We start from the raw sequence: 21,425 nt of genomic DNA, 5'->3' as shown, positions 1-21,425 counted from the left end.
TTTAAGTAGTTCTAACTTCTAGGGGACTGATGACCTCATATGCTTAGTCGCATAGTGCTCAGAGCCATTTGAACCATTTTTTTGGACTTGTTGTGCGTGAGTTACAGAAAAGTGGCGATACTTCCATCAGTAATGGTTAGCATCGAAAATAGTACATAGCTTTTGGATTCCCTTCGGCATCATCAGTATATCGTTTGATTTTCCGTACAAATCGAATATTCCCTTTTAGAAAGCCAATACAATGTTCGTTGCTATAGTCCAGTCTGTGTGACAATACAGGCGGTTTTACTATGAGACGATGTTACTCCAGAGATAATGAAAGGGAAAAAAAGTTTTCAGAGGATTCTGACCAAATTTCTATCCCATACACTTTTTAAAATATCCTAATAGTGATCGGGTTCTCTACTTTCACCTACTGGAAAATTAGCTACTGCCGGCACGCCACTGATTTGAACCGTTCCGCTACCTGAAATAAGTCATGGTTTCAACTGAGGCCGCATGTCATCTGAATAAAATTCTTTCAGTTGATGTTCGATGGCTGTGGACCCATGCGTGAGATCGGAACTCTGTTTGCTACTTGATAGCTGTCAGAGAAGCTCACCCCTAACAGTCTCTGCTAGACCTTCCAACTCATGACGTAGAACTTCCTTGAATCTGGGAAACATAGTCTAAGAGTTATAGTTAATGTGTATGAGAGTCAAACAATCAAACAGGAACAAACAATTTCGTTTCACAGAAACAATACCTTTTATTTTAGCAAACTTAGTCAAGGCTTTTCCTGCAGTTGTAATTAGTTTTACTCTGGTGTTAGACTGAGCAACTAACAGGATTCTCAACGAATTGTTGTACAATATTCGAATAAATAACAACAAAACTAACAACATATCACCTTCACACAGGGCACTGCAAGACACCATATCAACCTTCGACACTCTGTGAAAGTCTGCAACTGATTCTTTGTGTACCTCGAATCCGGAGCAAAATGGTTTAACCTTCAGCCTCCTAGTCAATCCACTATGGACCTTTATATTTAAATTATAACCAATCGTTACTAATGACTATAATACAGTGCATAAGAGAAATTCCCATTGGCATCATCGGAATCCACTGACATTTATGGAATGCCATAACCTGGAAGAGGTGTTTTGTGACTGCTTTCATCCTTTCTAAATGTCGTATACAGGGCCATTCAGCTGCCCCCACTGATAGTTTTTATGCAGCTCACAACATCTTCAAATAACATATGCAAGATTAAAAAAAAAATGATTCAAATGGCTCTAAGCACTATGGGACTTAACATCTGAAGTCATCAGTCCCATAGAATTACTTAAACCTAGCCAACTTAAGGACAGGACACACATTCATGACCAAGGCAGGATTCGAACCTGTGACCGTAACAACAGCGCGGTTCCAGACTGAAGCTTCTAGAACCGCTCGACCACAGCGGCCAGCGAAAGATTTTCATATCCTCTCACTCACTACATACTAACTATTGTCCTTCAGGAAAAAGATAAATCCCTTTATGTAGAAAATTTAATGTACTTAAATTTTTTACTCTAATATGTTTTCTATAGAGGCCGTAGTTTCCGAATTATTCAAGATAAACTTACGAAAGTCACGTTCAAACTCGTTTTTCTTCAAGAATTTGAAATAGGTTGCCTCCAGTGAAGACGTATCCCAGTACAGAATTTAACTTAATTATATTTTCACTTTTTCTGTAGGGCTAATAGTTTTTGCATAGCGAGAGAGAAAACATGAAAAACTCGGATGTGGCTCTTTAAGGTATTGCGGATTGCATAAAACCAATCAGTAGGGGCAGCTGAATCACCCTCTATATACTTGGATCAAGGCAATTCACCCAGCCACCTGCGGTGTGGTGATTTAAGAGATATTCTCATCAGTGGTGGAACGTCACGTCAATATCATTAATGACACATGGTTAAAACAGTATCTAGGCTGTGGCGCACTGATGTTCCAAACTTAAAACTACGTGTCATAGCTCACTGAATTAAAAATGCCGGATATTTTACTACTATATGGGTCTATTCTCTAGAGTATCAGGGAAATTATTATTGCATTTTTAAATGAACTATGAAAAAGAGAAGTGGATATTTGAGATTATAGGTGCACCGTCACAGGGTACGTCCACACACCACATTCTAAAAAACTCAATATCGCGGCAGAATTGTTGTAATCGTTTTTAGTTGTGAGTGAAATATTGTAATATCTTGTAATTGACGCTCAAGTGACATTAATTGGCGAATCGCACGCGTTAAAATTCAAGCACAGATCACAAAAATGCCTAAACCCATATATCCAAAACAGCTCTAATGACAACGTTCCGTCACATTGGTGAAAAATTAGAAGATGTGTTTAGCTGTAGTAGTTTTCTTTGTTCTTTATTGCTTTCCCAATAACTCTGATATTTCTGCGTGTAACTTTTCCTTCTTTCGACAGGTGAAGAATGTGTTGATTTGCTAGTGATGTAAAGCTTCTGCATTCCTGAAGCGTGATACTGAAATTCTGGACATAGGGAAAGGTAACAGTTTGCTTTCAAAGATGAAAAATGTACTGAGTGTTCTGAATTTAATTTGAGCGAGTAAGGGAGAAGGGTAAACTTTTGTAAGAAGTCTGCCGGCTGTATTACAATTACGTATTCGGAAACTGACGTGTAATTAGACCTTTATCGGCGCTACTTGTACAGCCCTAAACAGAACGGATTGTGCCACGAATCGTCGAGCTAAGGCTGCATTATTGGCGATTTGTGATGTATCTTAATCCTGACGCTGGATTATGCTAATTGTGCAACAGGTTACGAATATCTAACTCTTCAACAATACATGAACTCCTCGAGCCATGTACTGTATTTTGTGACGAATCCATAGCTGTGGACATGACTAGTGAATTTTTACGAACGAAACAGTTTAGCAAGCAGCATATTAAAATGTAGGTCATTATCATACAGTATAGAACTGACAGGATATTCAAAGCTCTCCAATCTTTATAATTTAGAAGAATCGCTTTCGAGAGTTGTCCATTTTCGGTTTGTTCACGACATACCGACTAGACAATAAAAACACGATCTATATATTTCAGATTATTTATGTCACTTTCTTCCAACTGCTAACAGTTTTTTTTCTTCTCAGGGACCACGCAGCAGGAATACATACCGAATGGCGAATACATATCGAAACGCCATGGTTCGTCGTTGTATTATGTCGACAGCAGAGCGAGATAACTTCTCGTAGGACAATACATTTTAGTCAGATTTAATGAGGCTGGAGAAAATATCGGTATTGTTTATGATAAGCTCATCTGAAACTTATAGCACCTTATGTGTTCGATTGCTACGGTGCTCAATGTTTCAGACTACATAGGGGACAGGGTTAATGGATTATCAAATTGATTTGCTGCTGGAATTTAGTGTATTCCTCCAGACGCCGCTGCATTTCTGTCTGTTTCTTCCTGGTCTTAAATTAACATGCGTCGGAAAATATTTTTAATCGCGGGGCGGAAGTTCGATTATTCCTTATTTTCTTAATTTAAATTGGGTTATGCAGCCGATCGCCTCCTCTTTACCTTTAGCGCAAGCACGATGACAAAACACTGCACTTCGTTTTGTTTTTGAGACCCCAACGCGAAAGTCGTTATGACACTCTTTATTGACGAAATACAATGCTTAAAAGCGTCTTGTTAATTTCAACGCTAAGGAGGAATTTCTTGTAAGCTGGTTCGGTTATTTGCTGTCGGCTCGGTGTTAAAAGTGTGGCACAAGAATTTTTTCTAGCATTGACTACCGACTGATGTAAATAGAATTACCATCGGCAAAATATTTTAAACCTTTCGTGAAATCGTGAATGGACAAAGAAAGTTTCACATAGTTTCTGGAGTTGCAACAATCATTGTAGATAAAATTGTCATATATCTGTATTTCGCAAGTCTTTCCCCTTTTCGCATTCTGTCCTTCTACTACTAATCTCCTACTTATTTTGTTTCGCTTTTCGTCCTAGACCAGCCTGTTTGTGATATCGGTTTTGCATGTTATGGAGCTGGTCGGCGGTACTCTCATCCTTTAACTACGACATGGCTTCAGCTATCACCACTTTAAATTTTGGAAGAGTAGGCCACGGAGAAGTCACCGAATTGGGCTGAACATGCATGTAGGTATGGTCAGTTTTCATGCTGAATGGAATATGACTGACGTATTATTGCAAGCATGTGTAAGATTGCAAGCATGTGTAAGGCGTCAATTGAATTACCGAAAAATTTGTGTTTTATGGGGAAACGTAGAGCTACATTGTGACCATGTAGACGAATTTCCATGATATTGGCGGAAAATTACCTCCACGTATATGAAAACTGTACTTACGTGCTAGATACTAGGTGTGGCTATTTTGTCGTTGCCTTGCATATATTTTCCTGAGTATATACTTGAGAAAAAGACTTCATAATTTTCCGTAATATGTGGAAAACTTTGACTATTTTACGTGTGAAGAACACAGAGTGAAAAAGACAAAGACAATAAGCACGCTTTACACTCCTGGAAATTGAAATAAGAACACTGCGAATTCATTGTCCCAGGAAGGGGAAACTTTATTGACACATTCCTGGGGTCAGATACATCACATGATCACACTGACAGAACCACAGGCACATAGACACAGGCAACAGAGCATGCACAATGTCGGCACTAGTACAGTGTATATCCACCTTTCGCAGCAATGCAGGCTGCTATTCTTCCATGGAGACGATCGTAGAGATGCTGGATGTAGTCCTGTGGAACGGCTTGCCATGCCAATTCCACCTGGCGCCTCAGTTGGACCAGTGTTCGTGCTGGACGTGCAGACCGCGTGAGACGACGCTTCATCCAGTCCCAAACATGCTCAATGGGGGACAGATCCGGAAATCTTGCTGGCCAGGGTAGTTGACGTACAGCTTCTGAGCACGTTGGGTGGCACGGGATACATGCGGACGTGCATTGACCTGTTGGAACAGCAAGTTCCCTTGCCGGTCTAGGAATGGTAGAACGATGGGTTCGATGACGGTTTGGATGTACCGTGCACTATTCAGTGTCCCCTCGACGATCACCAGAGGTGTACGGCCAGTGTAGGAAATCGCTCCCCACACCATGATGCCGGGTGTTGGCCCTGTGTGCCTCGGTCGTATGCAGTCCTGATTGTGGCGCTCACCTGCACGGCGCCAAACACGCATACAACCATCATTGGCACCAAGGCAGAAGCGACTCTCATCGCTGAAGACGACACGTCTCCATTCGTCCCTCCATTCACGCCTGTCGCGACACCACTGGAGGCGGGCTGCACGATGTTGGGGCGTGAGCGGAAGACGGCCTAACTGTGTGCGGGACCGTAGCCCAGCTTCATGGAGACGGTTGCGAATGGTCCTCGCCGATACCCCAGGAGCAACAGTGTCCCTAATGTGCTGGGAAGTAGCGGTGCGGTCCCCTACGGCACTGCGTAGGATCCTACGGTCTTGGCGTGCCTCCGTGCGTCGCTGCGGTCCGGTCCCAGGTCGACGGGCACGTGCACCTTCCGCCGACCACTAGCGACAACATCGATGTACTGTGGAGACCTCACGCCCCACGTGTTGAGCAATTCGGCGGTACGTGCACCCGGCCTCCCGCATGCCCACTATACGCCCTCGCTCAAAGTCCGTCAGCTGCACATACGGTTCACGTCCACGCTGTCGCGGCATGCTACCAGTGTTAAAGACCGCGATGGAGCTCCGTATGCCACGGCAAACTGGCTGACACTGACGGCGGCGGTGCACAAATGCTGCGCAGCTAGCGCCATTCGACGGCCAACACCGCGGTTCGTGGTGTGTCCGCTGTGCCGTGCGTGTGATCATTGCTTGTACAGCCCTCTCGCAGTGTCCGGAGCAAGTATGGTGTGTCTGACACACCGGTGTCAATGTGTGCTTTTTTCCATTTCCAGGAGTGTATTCTCGCCATACCCTTGACACTGTGGATGTTGCAATATTGAATTCTCTATCACTATCTGAAGTGACAGCACTGCCCTTTTATATGTTGTGTACTCGATATTACCGTCATCCGAACCTGTGGATATCGCCATCCGATGACTTTTGCCACTTAAGTCTACCTACTCCTGTGCATTTGCTTCTCGACATTTTCCAGATCAATATGTAGAATCAAGGGAGGCTTTTTGGTCCCCATAATAGCCTGTGGCATAAATACACTGAAGAGCCAAAGAAACATACACCTGCCTAACATCATTGTAGGCCCCCCGCTAGCAAGCAGAAGTGCCACAACACGACGTGGCATGGACTCGACTAGTGTCTGAAGTAGTGCTGGAGTGAATTGACACCATGAATTCTACAGGACTGACCATAAATCCGTAACAGTACGAGTGTGTGGAGATCTCAACAGCACGTTGCAGGGCATCCGAGATATACTCAATAATGTTCATGTCATGGGAGTATGGTAACCAGCGGAAGTGTTTAACCTCAGAAGAGTGTTCCTAGAGCCATTCTCTAGTAATTCGCGACGTGTGGGGTGTCGCATTGTCCTGCTGGAATTGCTTAAGTCCGTCGGAATGCACAATGGACATGAATGGATGCAGGTGATCAGACAGCATGCTTACGTACGTGTCACCTGTCGGAGTCGTATCTAGACGTATCAGGGGACATATCACTCCAACTGCACACGCCCCATACCATTACAGAGCCTCGCCCGGGTTTGAACAGTCCCCTGCTGACACGCAGGGTCCATGGATTCGTGAGGTTGTCTCCATACCCGTACACGTCCATTCGCTCGATACAATTTTAAACGTGACTCGTCCGACCAAACAACATGTTTTCAGTCATCAACAGTCCAATGTCAGTGTTGACGGGTTCAGGGGAGACCTAAAGCTTCGTGTGGTGCAGTCATCGAGGATACATGAGTGCGCCTTCGGCTCCGAAAGCCCATATCGATGATGTTTCGTTGAATGGTTCACACGATGACACTTGTTGATGGCCCAACACTGAAATCTGCAGCAATTTGCGGAAGGGTTGCACTTCTGTCACGTCGAACAATTATCTTCAGTCGCTGTTGGTCCCGTTCTTGCAGGATATTTTTCCGGCCGCAGCGATGTCGGAGATTTGATGTTTCACCGGATTCCTGATATTCACGGTACACTCGTCAAGGGCCCGACGGACCGGCATATTCTGCGGAAGAAAAAGCTGATGGCCCTCACACTTGCAGCGTCATTCACACCGAACATGGATCCGTCAGATCCAGCGTTCACACTTGCAACAGACCAGGAGGTCACTCGCATCCTGGCCCAACCAGCGCGCAACAACATCCGCCAGGCTAGCACAGCTGAAGTGAAATGGGCCATCATGCATACCACTGCTAGGAAGGCCCCTGGTCACGATGGCATTCAAAACCGTGTCCTCCAGGAGTTCACGGATAAAGCAATAGACTATCTCACGCACATCACGAATGCCATACTCAAACACCAACACTTCCCCGCCTTTTGGCAGACGGCCAAGGTCCTGATGTTCAGGAAGCCGGGGAAAGACCACTCCCTCCCACAAAATTACCGACCCATCAGCCTGCTGAGCGCGCTCAGCAAGATTGTTGAGAAGGTAATACTAAAACGACTCACTAGGCACTGCATTACAAATGATACCCTGAGGCCGGAGCAATTCGGCTTCAGGAATCACCACTCGACAACACAACAACTCCTCCGCGTCGTCGAATACATCACACACGGATACAACATGAACAAAGCAACTGGTGCGGTGTTCCTGGACATCGAGAAGGCTTTCGATCGTCTATGGCACAACGGCCTCATACGCAAACTAAACGACGCAGGGTTCCCCGACGGGCTCGTACGTCTAATACACTCATATCTCACGGACAGGAGTTTCAACACTGACGTGCAGGGCAAACAATCAACACGACATGGTATACAGGCAGGGGTACCCCAAGGAAGCATCCTAGGGCCCTTACTGTTTAACCTATACATTAACGACCTCCCAGATACACATAACACGACGATGGCAATCTACGCGGATGACACTGCCATCCTAGCGCAAGATTGGAAGCCGTCTAACATTAACTCACGACTACAGACCGCACTCAGAACGGCAGAGCCCTGGTTGGTGAAGTGGCGTGTTAGAGTAAACGTCGACAAGTGCGAAGCCGTTCTGTTCACCAGAAGACCGAAACTACTGCGCAAACATCAACACTGCAATCAAATAACACTACACGCACGCCCAATACGTTTCCGAGAGAAGGTCAAATACCTCGGTGTCTGGCTGGACCGGAAACTACTCTGGGGGGACCACATCCAACACGTGACCAACAAAGCAAACGCGAGGCTCAAACAACTCTACCCTATGCTTAACAGGCGTAGCACACTGAATAGGAGGGTGTCCAGGTCCATGTACACCACACTTATCAGACCTCTGATGACGTATGCTGCTCCCGTCTGGGGATACGCTGCGCCCACACGTGTGCGCCGTCTGCAGCTCATACAGAACAAAGTACTCAGAATCATAAGCAACGCTCCGCGCTACACGCGCACCGCGGACCTTCACCGGGAATATCGGCTAGATACCATCTTGCAGGTATTCCAAAAACTCTCCACACGACTATACAGAAACACGAGACACTCGCGTAACCCGTTTATCCTTTCTCTGGGTAACTACGACCACAACCATAGATGGAAACATAATAGACCAAAAACACTATTAGCACGAAACTGAACATCTATGGGCCATAGCACGCTAACATGACAGTACTGGCGAGCCCCTGCAACTCAGCTACTACTGGCAACCCCAGATGCTTAACCCGCCGAAATACCGGCAATCGCAGGGAAACCGTACTGCACACAGCACGCAAACCAGCCACACACACCCCCCACGCTTTGAGCTGATCTATGACCGATCGCCCACTAATATATGATGACAATGTAATGTTTCAGGGACGCAGCAGCAGCAGATCCTGGAACGAGCGCCAGCAACGACAACGGTAACGATGCACGATACCTCGCACTAACATAACCACACCTTGCATGCGCTGTCGCAGCTAGTAATCCGCTACTGCCCTTACTACCCGTCCTACTATCGCAGAGGTTTTTTTTCCCTTGGCGCTTGCCTTGGCACTTTTTTCCCTCTGCCCTTAAAAACCGCTACCCTTCAATCGTTTTCGACCACTTCTATCTCCTGATGGACCATGTAAATGAGTAATCTTACCCAGACGCATGGATAACATCACAGCCTGCATCCTGTGACACCTGATTCTAAAACTAACGTGTTATACGGAGGTGACAGTAGAACTTTTGGTTTGGTCACCACGTTGGTGCGGGCGTGGAGGGGCCCCATCCTATATTTGGTACACTCGTCAAATGGTCGTATGGGAAAATCCTCACTTCATCGCTACGTTGGAGGTGCTGTGTCCCTTTGCTCGTGTGCTTGCTATAACACCACATTCAAATTCACTTAAATGTTGATAACCTGCCATTGTAGCAACAATAATTGATGTATCAATTGCGCTACACACTTGTCTTATATAGGCGTTGCCGACCGCAGCCCCGTATTCTGCCTGTTTACATATATCTGTATCTGAGTACACATTGCTATACCAAGTACTTTAGCGCTTTAGTGTAATATGATCATTTCATCACAAAAGCGTGTGCATATTATATCACATTTACATCTGGTGGCAGTAATTGGAACAATTTTTTCCAGCATATATCGGTCCGCATTAACGATCCCATAAATTCAGCTCGTTCTGGATCTCTGTGAGCAGCCGCGCTTTAACTATAACCACCCTGTACATAAAAATACCCATAAACTCTCCTGACATGGGAGTGTGCAACAGCGACAAGTGTCCGAGACGTCAAGTAAAGATTACAACCAAGGCCACATACTTCCAACGAACTTAAAAATGAAGAATATGACTAGCATATACCTATACTTCACGGCTTTTGGCAAGAGCAATTTTGTAGTAACAAGTGAGGCCCCTTAGATCTCATAATATTCTGTGGTAAAGGTTATATATTTCATCGAAAAACATATCTTTATTACATCTCAAATGGTTACATACCTTTCGTCATGTAATATACAACTAAGGGAGGCATAGCTGGAGCCCTGGTGCAGGTATTGACGTTTAGGACTTTATTAAGGGATTCTGTACATACGCTTGGGCCCCATAATATGCTGTGGCATAGACAATTTAAGTAAAAATATATGTGCATTTTATCACATAATTGATACATGTATTACATCACGTCATGTACAACTAAGTGACGCTTCGGAAGAGTCGTAACCAATATATTAACGATTTCAAATCTTGCTTTCATTAAGGGATGTTTTGTATGTACCATAAATAATAACATCGGGAGGCCACGAGGTTTGGATCACAGACTTACTTCAAACTTTATACGTCTACAGTAGGCCATTAAAAGAATATAATGTGCAAGAAGTAAGGCACGTGATATATGAGTAAAACTTCTCTTGCTATTTTCTCTGAGTTGCAGAGTACTAAGGTGCATTAGTCTGGCAATTCAGAGGAAATTGGAGTTTTACTCGTCTGTTATGTGCTTTATGTATCTGAGCGTGGGTGTCGGACGATAGAGTTAATGGTGGTCAAGTGGTTAGCATTGGAGCTTCCTAAAACGAATCTTCATTTGTAATCTATATATTTCCATCACATCCGATGAGGAATTGTAATTACTATTGAGGTCTGCACATTGTGACTTACTATACTACTAAAGAACGCTATTCCCATCATTATTTATAGAGATTTGCCTTGAGCTTTCCAACCCTGTCCCTCTTCCTTGAAAATTTAGTTAGAAAAAGTAAGCATTCAAATAACATATGGAATTCATTACAGTTTCATGAAACTGCACGTGGTTTTTTCATTGTATTACCTCTCAAAAGCCATATAAATCAAATAATGTGACTAGTGATGAAAAAAATATAGATTAAAAAGTAAGTGTTAGCGGGATTCAAAACGTTGCCTCGTTCACAACCTTCTTGTAACCACGCACGTTAACCACTTTCTTTCTTTATTTCTTTTTGTTGATTTCATTTTGTTCGTAATTGTTCGTTGCACTGGTTCGGGGTGGACGTCCCATGACACACGTTCAAGTTCATGGTTGACCCATTCACTCAGCTTTTTTTATTTATTATTTTTTTTATTACAGAGGACATATAAGCCTCTGAATGGAAACTCTGAGCGACAAGACCACAACGACTTCTTACAGCCGGTACCTTCGCACGCGTACAACACTTAGATAATACACGCGTAAAACGTCTGTTGCTATTTTTTCAGAATTGCCAGAGTAGCACCTTACCTACTGTACATTATGTTCTAATGATCTTATAAAGGTGTACAAAGTTTGAAGTAAATCCGTGATGCCAACGTCGTGGCCTCCCCTTGTAAGTGGAACGTATGGAATTCCCTAAATAAAAGAAAGTGTCCAAAACGTCAATACATGCATCAGGACTCTGTTTATGCCTTCCTTAGTTGTATATTACATGATGTAATACAAGTATCCACTTGTCATATGTTCTGGACGTGGAATACTCATATAATATTTGCCCCAGCATATTAAGGTATCCATAGGGCTATCCAAAAGCCGAGAGGCATAGTTATATTCTAGCAATATCTTTGTGCTCTAAGTTCTTTGCAACTATGTGGCGTTCGTCTAATATTTACTTGATGTGTCTGGCGCTTGTCGTTGTCCTATCCTGTCACGTCAGCACTTGTGAAATATGGTGCGTGGGGCAGGATGAAACATGCTAACAGGACTCCTTATTTGTTAAATGTAATACAAGCCGTTATTAGTTGTACCCTTAATGTCATTAGCTTTATTATTGTTGCGGTACGCTCCATCAAATATAGATGGTGTAATACTTATCGAAATGTATTCGTTCCTGAAAGAGTGTGAGCTCCGTTTGAGAAACAAATATGAAACCTGAAACTCTATCAGGGTTGCTGTAATCAGCGTTCCACAAAGCTTTGTGACTGACCTCGAGTTATATTCATATTATGCAAATCACGTTCTTCTGTTAACGACTAATTGGATTACCCTGTTTACTGACAACACACGTGCTTTTAAAAGCATCACAATATTAAATTTAGAGACATGAATCTCCCAGTTAATTTAGATTGTATCTCCAGTTGTTGCAATTACTGAGAAATCAAAATAAATGACTTTAAATGGCCACAATTTGAAAATTAACGTAGTTGTAATCATTCTATCGGAAATTTCCATTAGCAGCTGGTAAAAAGTGGTGTTTGTTCATAATTATATAGTTTTTCGCGGTAACGTTGTTGGAGAAATGTTTCTCGGATTTCTTGCCGCCGTCGTAAGCACATGTAAACTAAGACTACCAATGATCCGCTTTATCGTTGTAATCAGGAGATACCAGCCGCATTAATAAGCCTCGAGGTACTTTCGCATTTATTAAGTCTCTTAACACGGTCGATAATGAGTGACAATGATAGAGAAAATCGTTGAAAACTTGACGTTACGTACAAATTTGTCGCTGCAAGAAATACGAGAAATTTTTGCCCAAGTGCCAGTATCATCAGTCCAGACTAGGAGTAAAATAGGAGTAAAAACGTTTCAATAGAGTCAAGATAAAAAGAATCAGTCCGATGCGTGGAATTAATTTCCGTGTTATTGTGCCACTCTGTCACCAAATCGAGTAAACACAACGGTGGCTGGACAGAAGTGTGGAAACACAGCAAGAAATGCATTCTTGAATGTAAATGCAAGTGACGACGAACGCTATCTGTGCGATGGCGTCAAAATGCTGCTAGTGTCAGTCGTGGTACAACAGTACTCTTTGTCACTGTGAGTGCATTATATCGGAGTTAAGTGAATTCTAACACTGACAAGTCGTTGCTGTTCGTATGGTGGGTGATTCTATAACCATGGGTGCTGAAGCGTGGCACCGTATCGAAGATTTATGCCGCAAACAGGGAAAGCGGAAAAACAGAACAGGCCAAGTCACAACGCAGAAGAATGTACGTATTGAGTGATGGTGACAGACCGTTGGCGAGACCAATGTGTAGTTTTTTAATAGATAAAGATTAAGGATAAGGAAGGGAACTTTATTTCATTTCTATAATAATGAGTCAGATCACTAACGAGTGCGATCTTTTTACAGTTGTCAACACCTTTCTCCCACACTGAGACAGATTCCGATTCATTTATTTTACGACGATTCCTGGTCCTGAGAACCAAAGGCATAGTCGACATGTAATATGATGAACCCGTATCTCTGTTGTAAACTTCACAAATCCGAAATGTACGATAAGCGACAACATCACGTGAATTGAAATTATCTAGTCCTTTTATTTTATCGAATTTTGGCCCACGTACAAGAGCAACGGTGACCCAGCCGTAACCGTGTTCATTCGTATCCATGTTAGTGAGAGTGAAGTTCAGAACTCCATCGCAAAACACCGTTGGCCCATGCAATATGACTTGAGCGCCTACTAAATGCTTGGTAGTAATAGAAATGCTGTCTATTGCTTTAAAAACTGTAAGACGCTGCATAACGGAGTATTGTGGCGAAAAATAAGAGGATGACAGCTGCAAAATTAACTGCAGAACTGAGTATCGCACTCGTAAACACTGTCACCGCCAAAACAATACGAAAGGGGCTCCTGAAGCTGGGAATTGCATAGAGAACTGGAATAACAAAACCACTCATCAGTTGAGTGATGAAAATGCCCGTAACAGGAAAACCTGGCGCTAAAGTCTTAAGTCTTAAAACCTGCACTGTAGCGCAGTGGAGGAACGTAGTCTGGTTGTATGAGTCTCTCTCTCTCTCTCTCTCTCTCTCTCTCTCTCTCTCTCTCTCTCTCTTTTCCGTGGATCCCTTGGGTATTATGCAAGGTCACACTACTGCTACGGATTATGTAATCATTGTGGCCGAAGAGGTCCATCCCATGTAGCATGTTTGTTCCCCAATTCAAAAAATGGTTCAAATGGCTCTGAGCACTAAGGGACAACTTCTGGGGTCATCAGTCCCCTAGAACTTAGAACTACTTAAAGCTAACTAACCTGAGGACATCACACACATCCATGCTCGTAGCAGTATTCGAACCTGCGACCGTAACGGTCGCGCGGTTCCAGACTGTAGCGCCTAGAACCGTTCGACCACCCCGGCCGGCTGTTCCCCAATTGTGATACTGAGTTCCAAGACGACAGGGTCCCTGTTCACACTGTTCGGAACGTCCAAGGCTGGTTTTGAGACCGCTAGGATAAACTGTCACATCTCGCAAGGCCGCCACAGCCTGCAGAGCTTGATATTATTGTTCCTTTTTGGTCTGCTCTGTAGATAAGTATGTGTGGTCGCTGTCCACCTCTAACGTCATTACCTGAACTTGCCACTATTTTGCAGCAAGTATGGTACAAGCGTCCTTTGAAAACCATACAGGACCTGTATTTATACATTCCGAAACGGACTGGAGCTGTTTTGAATGCCAACGGGTTTCCTACATTGCATTAAGAGTGGTAACGGGTTTTTGCCACTATTTTGCAGCAAGTATGGTACAAGCGTCCTTTGAAAACCATACAGGACCTGTATTTATACATTCCGAAACGGACTGGAGCTGTTTTGAATGCCAACGGGTTTCCTACATTGCATTAAGAGTGGTAACGGGTTTTTCGGTTGCATCTTAAGAGGTTATGTGTGAGGGATGTTATCTCTTATCGCAGAACTGCATTATATGCGTCTTTAAATTCTGTTTATCTGAGAGGCCAATATAAGTATGTCAAACTGACCAGGAGTCACCCTGGAACACGCCTGCAATGTAACAGCAAGACCAAATGTTCATCTTGGGAAGAAGTGTTGGTGAACGGACTGTAATTTAAGATGTTTTAAAGGGAGAAGACTTTACGAACACGTATAGAATGGGAGGACAACAATAGGCCTTACATGATATTTAATTTCAGCAAATAATTTGAGTGAAAAAACTGGATGCAGGAGTTGTTTAACCAAAGAGAAAGACTGTATGAAGTTTGGTGGAGCTACGAGTGAAGACACAAACACACTAATGTAGTAAGATTCTCGTTAAACACTTTGGCGTTAGAGGTTAATGTGGTGACCAGACGAAACTACATTCGACTGGTCATGACTGTGGGCTCTTTGATTGCTCTGGGAGAAGGCTTGTCAAATTAGAGCACATGAAATATTAGTTCATTTTATTTCATAAATGAATAAAAGATTTACTTAACTTTGACACAGTTCTTTTCCACGAGAGTGCTTCATAACGTACAAGATCATTCAAAAAGTTTTGCACACTCGTCTTTAACTTTTTTTATTTTTTGCAGGTGGAGAATGAAATTTTTTGTGAATATCCTTGCAACATTTAGCTATAAGTTGGTATATAAAAGTATTTCCTTTATTTACAGATGAGCCATAATGGTCCACGAAGTAGATGTCAGGCTGTGACAACGGTCGGTGATGGAGTTCCTCCAAGACCGGCGATGACTCTGCCACATCGATTCACAGGAAGTTGCTCCCTGTTTATGGGAAGGACAGAATGGATGGCAGCAGTATCCAGCGTTCGTTTGCAGAGGATTAAAGAAGGTGATTTCCCTCTGCTGGACAAAGGTAATGGCCTCCTTCTTCTGGGAGTGTGGTGTCATTTTCATTGACTTTTTGGAACCTGGCTCCACAATTAACTGGGAGCGTTACTGTTTGCCGTTGGACAAGCTGCGACGTGCCATCAAGAACCACAGACCACCAGTGTCAGCTCATCAGACTACACCATGAAAATGCAAAACCCCCTACAGCCGTTATGACGCAGGAGAACATCAGCAAAATGGGTTGGAAAATTGTTCCTCATCCTCCATACAATCCGGACTTGGCTCTCTCTGATTTTTACCTCTTTGGTCGTCTGAAGGCCCACCTGCGTGGTAAAACATTTGATACTGAGAAAGACCTTATTTCCTGTGTCAAGCGATGGTGTAAAAGTCAATCCCCAGAATTTTACCAAAGTGCATTTACATCACCGAAATAACGTTAGGCCAGATGCGTCACAGCTGATGGAGGCTACATTGAGTAAGCTCAACGTATAGTTAAATGTTCCAATTATGTTCACAAAAAATTCATTCTACTCCTGCAAAAAATATAAAAAAATAGAGACGACTTTGCAAAACTTTTTGAATTCCCTTTGTACAACTGTCAGCGACTATTAAAGCATCGACTGATGCACGGATTAATAAAATGTTCTATTGAAGTACGAAGTGCAACATCTGCGAAAGTACACTTCATGAGAAACTTTACCTGTAACTGTTCTACACGGTGATGTTCACTACTGTAGCTGAGGTCTCGAACTTGGATTAGCATTCGCTAATGTGTGTGGTACCGACTCGCGTTGCCGACTTTGGTCTAGCACGTTGTGCTCGAGATTTTTAGTTGAGCTTCTGTGCTTGCTACATAGCTCAATATTTTGATTTTCAACTCCGAAGAGGAAGCTACCAGCTAGATGTAGCTCGCAAGTGATATCCGTGATGATACCAGGTGCAGTCTTGGCCTCGTGGGCAGAGTCGAGAGGCCGCCGCTGCCAGCTGGTGTCAAGAGGAAAGTACCTGTTTCAAAGAAACAGCTTTTACTACGATATCGCATCGTCACAGCCGCTACCGAAGCCGGTAGTATTTGTCCGCCCCTGTAGTTGAATAGTCAGCGCTTGTGACTGCCAAACGCTGAAATCGTCAGGGATATTTCTTCGGTGGGAGACACAGAGCATGGAGTGCGGCCTCTGGGGCACGGGATGTTTGTCAAGCTTCTCTCTCCCTCCGGGTACCCAGAACCACTGACCTGTTGGTCGCTCCAAGCACCTAGTATTCACAATAAACGTGGAGTGAAATTTCAAGTCATCCGGTTTGCCTAAAATTGCTTTTTTTTTAATTTTATTTTTAGCTGCAGCAGTGCTACGTCAGCTTCTGTAGTTAGTTTCTCAGAGAATCGATTACTTTTTGCGCAGAAAAATGAAAACCATTGTTTTGGGATTCTTGCGTGTTCTCTGCACTGCAGTCTTTCTCATTCGATTTTGAGGAAACTGTTTTATTTTCCACATCTTACAGACACACATCACAGCTTGATAATGAACTTGCTTTCTTTTCGTTATTGCCCATAGCAACTGAGATTCTTCGTAATTAAGTAAACCAGCAGGCATATTTTCAAAAGTTTAGAAAAATGTAATTTTTCTACATTTTCTAACCAAATGTCACAGCTTGATAATGAACTTGCTTTGTTTTTGTTATTGCCCACAGTTGTGATTCTTCGCAAATAAGTAGCCGTGCGGGATTATCCGAGCGGTCTGAGGCGCTGCATTCATGGACTGTGTGGCTGGTCCCGGCAGAGGTTTGAGTCCTCCCTCGGGCATGGGTGCGTGTGTTTCTCCTTAGGATAATGTAGGTTAAGTAGTGTGTAAGCTCAGGGACTGATGACCTTAGCAGTTAAGTCCCATAAGATTTCACACACCTTTGAACATTTTGTAAATAAGTAAACCACCAGGCATATTTTCAAAAGTTTGAAGCGATGAATGTAGTAGCCGGTCAGTTTATGTTTGGTGCGTTTTTATGGATGGATGGTGGCTATGTTGCTGTAGGCGCACGACAGCAGGGTCTTAAGCGCCCGCGCAGAAGCAGAGACGAGTGTCGGGAAAATGCACTAAACAGGAATATAAAACAGCACGTAAACGAGAAGTAACGAAATGCGGGAAAAATATGTCAGCGCTTGCGTCTGCCATGTGTAATATCCGGTTTCAAAATATGATATCTCCAGGGATATGTGACTCTGAGCACTATGGGACTTAACATACGAGTTCATCAGTCTCCTAGACTTAGAACTACTTAAACCTACTAACGTAAGGACATCACATACATCCATGCCCGTGGCAGGATTCGAACCTGCGACCGTAGCAGCAGCGCGGTTCCGGACTGAAGCGCCTAAAACCACTCGGCCAAAACGGTCCATGGATGTGTCGCTGGTTGGAGGCACAGAGCATAGAAGTAAATAAAGTGGCCTTTGGAGGGCTCGAGGTGTGTCAAGCTTGCCTCTCCGTCCGGGTACCCACAACCACCTACCATCTGGTAACTCCACGAAACCAGTATGCACAATACACACTCAGCGAAATTTCATTTCATCCGGCTCGCCTAAAAAACCATTTGGAAGCACAAAACGAAATATCATGCAGTATTAAAACATTAACTAAACAGGAAGAAAGTGGTAGATGGGGTTAAAGCAATATAGCTGATGGACGTGGCTGGCTGACCGCAAGAATAAAAAAAGGGTGAGCCAGCCATTCTGCAGCCGCGCGGGATTAGGCGAGCGGTCTTAGGCGCTGCAGTCATGGACTGTGTGCGTGGGTCCGGCGGAGGTTCGAGTCCTCCCTCGGGCACGGGTGTGTGTGTTTGTCCTTAGCATAATTTAAGTTAAGTAGTGTGTAAGCTTAGGGACTGATGACCTTAGCAGTTAAATCCCATAAGATTTCACACACACAGCTACTCAGCAACACACTAAAACCTCCAGTCCAAAAGCTTAGGCCAGAGTCCAGACACATCACATACCTTTAAAGCTTTAGTCACACTCGTCTCATCATCAGCTAAAATAGAGGGCAGATCCCCACCGACATTTGCCTTTGCCCTTGCATCAAGGTATAAAAACTACTCTGGTGAAATATGGCGTTCAGAGATTTGCAAGCCATAGACATCACAAAACGGGGGATCCTCGCGCTGTAGTGAAACGCCACGTGTAAGAGGGCAGCGAATACGTGTGAAGGTCACTTCATCCCCCTCAGCAAATGGCAGGAGGAACGCCAAGATCGCATAGTTCACTTCACTAAACGCTGCTTATGGTCCGTCACTGTCAGCCATTCCTCATCCCGCAACTGCACGAACTTCCTATGCAGTGAAGAAACGACCGCCTGCAGGGGAATAGGACACTGTGGCACATCGTGTCCTCTGCAGGCCTTATTGGCAGCCCGATCGGTCTATTCATTTTCCCGTTGTTTTTACCGGTGGAAGGAGAGTCATACCTCCTTCCGTTCTCGAGAAAATACCTGAGATATATTGCAGATTGTCCGCGACAAGTTTGGCACCTGCGTGCCACACGCTCGGTTACAGCCGCCTGCTATGCGGAGTGTAGAGCTGCGTCGTGTTTCTGTTCTCCGTATGCTGCCGATACAAACCGAAGATGGAAATGCAAGATAAACTTAATGAACTGTAAAGATACCGGAATCATCAGCTCATGTTGCTGTCTGAATGCTTTTACAGCCTGTGCCGCCTGCTTTCAAGAAGCAATGTTACGTATGTTGTTCACAACATTACCTTTAGTATTGAGTTTATCGTTCATTTATGTATAGCCTGTTCACTTTACAACTGTCGTTTCAGTCGAGCTCGTTCTGTTATTACTAAACTAAACTAAATTCCGTCCGAACAGGTCTTGGAAGGCCCAACGGTACCGTGCCCACAGACGTCACTGGATGTGGACATGGAGAGGCATAGGTTCAGCACACCGCTCTCCCGGCCGTATGTCAGTTTACGAGACTGAAGACGCTACTTCTCAATCAAGTAACTCCTCATCTTGCCTCACAAGGGCTGAGTGCACCCCTCTTGCCAACAGCGCTCGGCTAACTGGATGGTCACCCATCCAAGTGGAAGCCCAGCTCGACAGCGCTTAACTTCGGTGATCTGACTGGAACCGGTGTTTCCACTGTGGCATGGCCGTTGGCTCCTTCTGTTATTGGTTGTTTCAAATGACGCACGAGCGATATAACTATGCTAATCAAAATGTAACATAGTCCCTGAACTGTGCTTGGTATACGTGCAGCAATTAAGACAAACATACCTCCTTTCAACACATTCTCCTACAGAAAACAATCAAAATGACCAATAGGAAAACAAACTTGCTATATGGTCGAACACTACAGTTATGCGTGTAGACGACAACGGTATTTTCGCTTTAAATATATTTTTATGCAATAAAGAATAGAAAATGAAAAATAATAAAAAAAATAAAACTGTAGTGTTACTATCTAATAACTGAAGAAAACGCGAAATACGTTTGCTATTAATACATTCTTCTACTGAGAATCGTATGAAGTTAAAATAAAAATGCTTTTTACGAGCAAATAACTGGAATTGGGGTTCAGGACACAGTTGTAGGTTTCTTCATAACGTTCTCGTATTCTCTCATTATCTAAGGAAACGTGTCCGTCATGCTACAGTGTCCTCTTTGTCAATTAGAAAAGTTATATTTTTACATTTTTTTAAAAAATGAAGCGAACCTTTCCGTTTTTCTTCTCGACAGAACTGAACTACGTTATTAATAAAACACGTTTCCATATGAGCGTACCTTTCGATAACGAATATTTGCACGATACTATCAGTTTTAGCACACGACGAGAATGCGCGGAAATAGTAACGCACTGTGACTATAACGTGACTATACAATGCCGAGCCACGTGCGTCAGTAGCGTACAGTCGAGTACTGTTGCCATGTCAACCCCAGCCGAGGCATGCTTGCAGCGCAAGTCGCTTTCAGAAAGAAGTCGTTGCACACGCGGGGAACATTGAAATGAAATGATCGTATGGCATTGTTGACCGGGAGGCCCCATGTGGGGTAGTTCGGCCGCCGTATTGCAAGTCCTTTTTAGTTGATGCCACTTCAGCGACTTGCGAGTCAATGACGATGAACACACAACACCCAGTCATCACGAGGTAGAGAAAATCCCTGACTCCGCCGGGAATCGAACCCGGGACCCCGTCCGTAGGAAGCGAGAACGCTACCGCAAGACCACGAGCTGCCGACAACATAGAACATTGATGCAATAGAACAGAATTGCCAACAGCATCTCATAAGCTGAACGTGACATATACAGACAGAATCACCAATACACGAGGCGGGCCGGCCGCGGTGGTCTCGCGGTTCTAGGCGCGCAGTCCGGAACCGCGCGACTACTACGGTCGCAGGTTCGAATCCTGTCTCGGGCATGGGCGTGTGTGATGTCCTTAGGTTAGTTAGGTTTAAGTAGTTCTAAGTTCTAGAGGACTGATGACCACAGCTGTTAAGTCCCATAGTGCTCAGAGCCATTTGAACCATTTGAACACGAGGCGCAAAGACCAAGACGGGCCGACATGGATAGCCCAATTTGCTCCAGTACTGATGATTCGAGTGACAGTGACAACACGTACATGACATAGAAAATATACAGAATATAAAACACGTAAAACATGCACAACTATTCACGTGAACCTTAATAAAAAACTGCAATTTATATTTTATTATGGCTGAATCTAATTACAAATAGGAGTAATTATGATACTCCATGGATAGATATTGTCCTAGAATCCACGTTAAGCCGGTACCCAACATTGTGAAATAGTTACATAAATGAACACATCATTGTAAATGTAATGAAATGA

The 21,425-nt window shown here is 43.9% G+C and overlaps 1 pseudogene; it reads right to left on the bottom strand.

The window, feature by feature from the left end:
• Positions 1–19,614: 19,614 nt before the first annotated feature.
• On the bottom strand, positions 19,615–19,732 carry LOC126357322 (5S ribosomal RNA; annotated as a pseudogene).
• Positions 19,733–21,425: the final 1,693 nt, after the last annotated feature.

Source organism: Schistocerca gregaria, chromosome 3 (genome assembly GCF_023897955.1).
Source record: "Schistocerca gregaria isolate iqSchGreg1 chromosome 3, iqSchGreg1.2, whole genome shotgun sequence".
NCBI lineage: Eukaryota > Metazoa > Arthropoda > Insecta > Orthoptera > Acrididae > Schistocerca > Schistocerca gregaria.
The sequence above is the reverse complement of the archived record's forward strand: the minus strand, read 5'-3'. Positions and strand labels throughout refer to the sequence as shown.